Source organism: Mandrillus leucophaeus, unplaced genomic scaffold (genome assembly GCF_000951045.1).
Source record: "Mandrillus leucophaeus isolate KB7577 unplaced genomic scaffold, Mleu.le_1.0 Scaffold22, whole genome shotgun sequence".
In the NCBI taxonomy this organism is placed as follows: domain Eukaryota; kingdom Metazoa; phylum Chordata; class Mammalia; order Primates; family Cercopithecidae; genus Mandrillus; species Mandrillus leucophaeus.
The window spans coordinates 2,315,775-2,321,543 of NW_012102254.1; the positions used below are offsets into that span (position 1 = coordinate 2,315,775).

At 43.8% G+C, this 5,769-nt stretch overlaps 1 protein-coding gene across 1 annotated transcript in view; it reads left to right on the forward strand.

Moving 5' to 3' along the window:
• The window catches only part of MAP4 (microtubule-associated protein 4), a 277,944-nt gene that overhangs the window by 917 nt on the left and 271,258 nt on the right, over positions 1-5,769 (forward strand). The window lies entirely within an intron of this gene.

The window sequence follows — 5,769 nt, forward strand, 5'->3', positions numbered from 1 at the left end:
GGGGCGTCCGAGAGAGGGGGCCAGGCGGGGGGCCGGCGGCCGTGACCTTCGGAGTCTTTGAGGCGCGATCTGGGGGGTTCTTGGATTGAGGGGGGCTGAGAGGTCCAGTTTTGAGGGTCGGGGCGGTGGGGCAGAGCGACTTGCCTCGGGCTTTGGATGGGGCTGAGCCGCGGAGCGAGGGTCGGCCACAGTCTGGGACCTTGGGTGGGGTTCGGGGGTGTAGGAGAACTCAGAGGTCGTTTTCTGAGGCTTTATGGGGGTTAGTTGATGTGAGGCTGAATTCAGCCTTAGTGTGTCCAGTTAGGGGTTATGGGTGGGGCTGAGGGGTGGTCTGGAGAACCGGGCCCTAGGCGGGGCTCTTCCCACATGCAAAGGCCCCAGCACTGTGTGGGGACTAAAGCGTGTGTCTGGCAGTGGGAGTGCGAAGGGGTCGCATTAGGGTGGGGGTGGGGAGGGTACAGGGACTAGGAGGGGCAGTTGGAAACATTACCCAGAACAGAGATTGTGATTTAGCACATGGAACAAGTTCTCTGCCGGTGTGAGATCCCTTTGGTGAAATTGTCCTGTGGAAGAGTTGTGAGAGTTTTGCTTACTTCCAGGAACGAGTAAATTAAATTCATTTGCTGTTTTGGGGAGGAGGCAGTGATTGATTACCTTATAGGTTTGTGCTTTAGAACCCAAACTCGGATGAAATACGTGCTTCTCGGGAAGGTTAGTGTTACCCAGCTTTCTACTGGAAACCCCCTTTTCTCCTTTGCGTTCTCTGGTCCTGTTACAGCATTGCTCCCCAGGGCCTCTCAATTCTCTCTCCCTGGCTGCATAGTATTGCAGCGTTTCTTGCTCTGCGTGTGTGTGTGTGTGTGTGTGTGTGTGTGTTTGTGTGTGTGCGCGCGTGTGCGTGCGCGCGCGTCTCCCGCCCATTTCCCTGCTGCTGTGCTTTTGGCAACTGCCTTTGCTCTTTCCCAGGGATGGTTGTGGCATTGCATCAGGGGATATTTGTGCTTGTAATTTGCTCACTCAGCCCAGGAGGAGGGAGAATAGTATGCTGTAGAGATGGGGGGCGGGGGCAGGGTGCCGTCAGCTTGGCTGGGTAGACAGAGAAATGGGTGTGGTGAGGGAATACAGCTGCTCTAGGCCTGTAGGGTAACACTGCCCAGTCATCAGCGCAGAGAGATTCAAAGAGCACCACCAGCAGCTATTTTTATAAATCAATCCTGAATCCAAGCTGAGCACATGGATTTAGAGTGAACAGTTGTCATGCTCTATTACAAGCTGGGTGTTTGGTAGACAACATTAGAGTTGCTAAGCAGGAGACTCCCGTCTGTACTGTGCAGTGTGTACTTTACTTGCAACTTTTAAACTTTACTTTTCTCAACTCCATAGATTGGGACATCTCTCTTCAAACTGTGTCTTTTAAATTGACGTAGTTTGCTGATCTGTACTAGTTCTTTTCAAATGAAATGTTTTCACCTCAGTTATACACTTCCTTTCAAATTTAGCTTCAAAATAATAAAGCTGTCACTTTTTGAGCACTTGCCATCTCCCAGTCACTAGCTGTATTTATTAACAGATGAGGAGATTGAGACTGATGGGAATAAGGGGTCACACAGATAGTTAAGTGGCGAAAGTAGTATCCAACCAAACCAAGGTCTCTCCAACCCCCACATAGTAGTTCAGAAACTTCAGAATTTTGGTTTACATTGGGATGATTCAAGTGCTTGGAATTTATTCATGCAAAATAACAAACTCACCAGAGACTGATAAACCAGATACTGGTTAATGTATGTTGGAAGCATTAAGTGCCATGTGCACAATTGGATTTAATTATCCACTGACCAGGACACCTCCATTGTTCTGGGCTGCCTAATCAGTAAATAAAGGTAGTTGATTATAGAATTGGAAAGGCACTAGATATTCTTAGTGGGTATTTTTTAAATTTAAATTTTATTTATTTAATTACCTATTTTTGAGACAGGGTCTTGCTCTGTTGCCCAGGCTGGACAGTGGCAGGATCTCAGCTCACTGCAGTCTCCACCTCCTGAGTTCAAGCAGTTCTCCTGCCACAGCCTCATGAGTAGCTGGAATTACAGGCATGTGCCACCACACCCGGCTGATTTTTGTATTTTTAGTAGAGACGGAGTTTTGCCATGTTGGCCAGACTGGTCTCAAACTCCTGACCTCAAGTGATCCGCCTGCTTTGGCCTCCCAAAGTGCTGGGGTTACAGGTGCAAGCCACCATGCCCGGCCATTTATTTTTATTTTATTCTATTTTATTTTCTGAGATGGAGTCTCGCTGTGTCATCCAGGCTGGAGTGCGGTGGCATGATCTTGGCTCACTGCAACCTCTGCCTCCCAGTTTCAAGCGATTCTTCTGCCTCAGCCTCCTGAATAGCTGGGATTATAGGTACCCACCACCACACCTGGCTAATTTGTGTGTGTGTGTTTGTGTGTATGTGTGTGTGTGTGTGTGTGTGTATATATATATATATATTTTTTTTTTGAGATGGGGTCTCACTCAGTTGCCCAGGCTGGAGTGCAGTGGCGCGATCTCGGCTCACTGCAACCTCTGCCTCCTGGGTTCAAGCGATTCTCCTGCCTCAGCCTCCTGAGTGGCTGGAACTACAGGCACGTGCCACTACACCTGGCTAATTTTTTGTATTTTTAGTAGAGACAGGGTTTTACTGTGTTAGGGTGGTCTTGATTTCCTGACCTTGTGTTCCACCTGCCTTGGCCTCCCGAAGTACTGAGATTACAGGCGTGAGCCACTGCACCTGGCTAATTTTTGAAATTTTAGTAGAGATGGGGTGTCACCTTGTTGGCCAGGCTGGTCTTGAACTCCTGACCTCAGATGATCCATCTGCCTGGGCCTCCCAGAGTGTTGGGATTACAGGCATGAGCCATCATGCCTGGCCTTATGGGTGTTTTAATCAAGGAACAAAAGTCTAGTGAGTCTCCCTTTCCCCAATGTAAAGACACACAGTGTTGGAGAGTGTCTTAACACGTTTTCCTACTCTGTCCCACTTGTTTTTAAAGTTGTCTCTTCAAGTATTTGTCATTCCAGCATCCCTTTGTTAAAATTTTCAAATTTACAAATACATTTATATTACCTATTTAAAAATCATTCTCCATTGTTTCCTGACAGTGAAGGAAGCACCTGGATATTCTTATATATAGGCAGCTTAGCTTTAGTCAGAGAGTAGGTTCTTCCTGATCTCACAGTATCTTGTTCTTTCCTAGTCTTGTTTCTGAATGTGGTGATCAATCCTTTGGCTCTGTAAACTTTCGCTTTTGACAGTTAAAATTTTTGGAATCACTTTGCTTTTTTTTTTTTTTTTTTTTTTAAGATTAAGCGTGAGTAGTCGCTATGTAGCTTTTAGATTTCCTTAAGATGTGAGAAAATCTGAGAGGAACATTTTGACCCACTGGAAGGCAGTTCATTTATATAGTCAATTTGAAAAGGAAACCAAGTAAATTTCACTGATTTCACTTTGTCTTTCTAAGCAGCACTTTTAGAACCAGGTTATTGTAGACTTACTGCTAGGAGTGAGTGGGTTGAGGACAGTTAAGATTAAGGTTAAGAAGGGGGATGGTAGGGCTCGGTGGCTCATGCCTGTAATTCCAGCACTTTGGGAGCCTGAGGTAGAGGATTGCTTGAGGCCAGAAGTTTGACACTAGCCTGAATAACATAGTGAGACCCTGTCTCCATTCAAAAAAAAAAAAAAAAAAAAAGTCACCAGATAATTTTAGTGTACAGCAAAATAACAAAAACAACAACTTAGCTAGGTGTGGTGGCATGTGTCTATAGTCCCAGCTACTCTGGAGGCTGGGGTGGGAGGATCACTTGATTCCAGGAGTTCAAGGCTCCAGTGCTATGATTGTGCCACTGCACTTCAGCCTTGCTGAAAGAGCCAGACCTGCTCACCCCTGCAAAAATGGGGTAATAAAGCACACTGATATACATAGGGGATCATATTCATCATACTCATCTACCATTTTAGAGCTCCTAGGCCAGTCTTTCAATGCAGACCTTATGGTGAACTATTTTGGATGTCATTAACATTTTAAGCTTGAAAGTCAACACAATTACTTTTGTGATTCTTTCTTCTTCTTCTTCTTCTTCTTCTTCTTTTTTTTTTTTTTTTAGAGATGGAGTCTTGTTCTGTCAGCGCAGTGGGGAGATCATAGCTCACTGCAGCCTTGAGCTTCTGGCCTCAAGTGATCCTTCCCTACGTTTGTCTTTTAGCACTTTTGTACTTTCTGGCACTGTAAGATGCTCCAGTCTCATCTTATACTTTCTCTGCCCTGACCCTAAAATCAGCCATTTCTCCAAGGTGTCCTGGTTCCTTCTGTTGGAGAAAAGTATTTAGAAACCAATATCTGGTTTCTAAATGAGCTTGATGTACTCATCACTGCTAGGGTATCACTACTTCTAGGCCCTCTCAGGGGATAGTTAGGAAATAATATGTATGTATACCGACCCATACATATCTTCGTTTACTTCTCTCTGTATATAAATATAAACATGAGTTTATACTGATACTTCTGATGCTAATCCAGCACCACAGAGTTCATTCTAGTATTCTCTTCCTTGCTTAACTTCTTTCTCTGACAGTGAGAAATTTGGCTGATTTAATGAATAACACATGCTGATTTTTTCAACTCTAGTATATGTATGAAGTAAAAAATACAGTCTTAATTGTCATATAAAGTAAATTTCCAAAGCATTTTGCAGTTTTTAACTAATTTAAATTATACTCCTATAATATTGGTATTTAAAATTACTGTTTTTCAGCTCAGGTAGAGAGATGAAGTCATTTACCTTTGGCCAAACAGAAAGTGAGTGATTGTATCTAGAATTGATGATTTATTTTTTATTTATTTCTTTTTTAAGCGACAGAGTCTTGCTATGTTGCTCAGGCTGGTCTTGAATTCCTGGCCTCAAGCAATCCTCCTACCTCGGCTTCCCAAAGTTCTGGGATTATAGGTGTGAGCCACTGTGCCTGACCAAATGACCTATTCTCACTGCCAGTGCTGTACTTGATCCTAAGGAAAGCGGTCTCATTATCTTGACTAACAAATCAACCTTTGTCTTCTTGATGGGATTGTTCCTTTTAATTAAAGAAGTTCCTGGTATTTAGCTTTTTTAAAAAAATACTTTTAGCAGTATTGAGAGCAAGAACAATTCTTTTTCTGGACTTCTTCCTCCTCGTAGAATCATGGAAGAGATTTAGAGATAATCTAGACAAGTGTTTCACATAACCGGTGATTCCTCCGTTCTCTATGCAGGTATTTCCCAAGATAAGGACTTCACAGCTGGTTGCTACCAATTCCAAGTTTGCAGATTTGTCATTTTAGAAATATTTTCCTGATAATGATTGTAGATCTGCCTCCCTGCAGTTTCTCTTCAGTGGTCCTAATTTTTCTGTCTACAGTTATTCCTGGTAGCTCTAATCTCAACTTTGCACCTATTCAATGACAGTTATTTTGTCCCACTTTTTTCTTTTCCACGCTAGTAGCTTTTCCCCCAGCTACCTCTCGTGAAATGTGCTTTCTAAGCCTTTTACTATTGTCAGAAGACAAACTTACAACAAATTTAGTTATAGATCTTTTTTTTCTTCTTCTTTTTGAGATGGAGTCTCGCTCTGTCACTTAGGCTGGAGTGCAGTGGTGTGATCTCGGCTCACTACAACCTCCGCTTCCCGGGTTCAAGTGATCCTCCCGCCTCGGCCTCCCAAGTAATTGGGAGTACAGGTGTGCACCACTAGACCC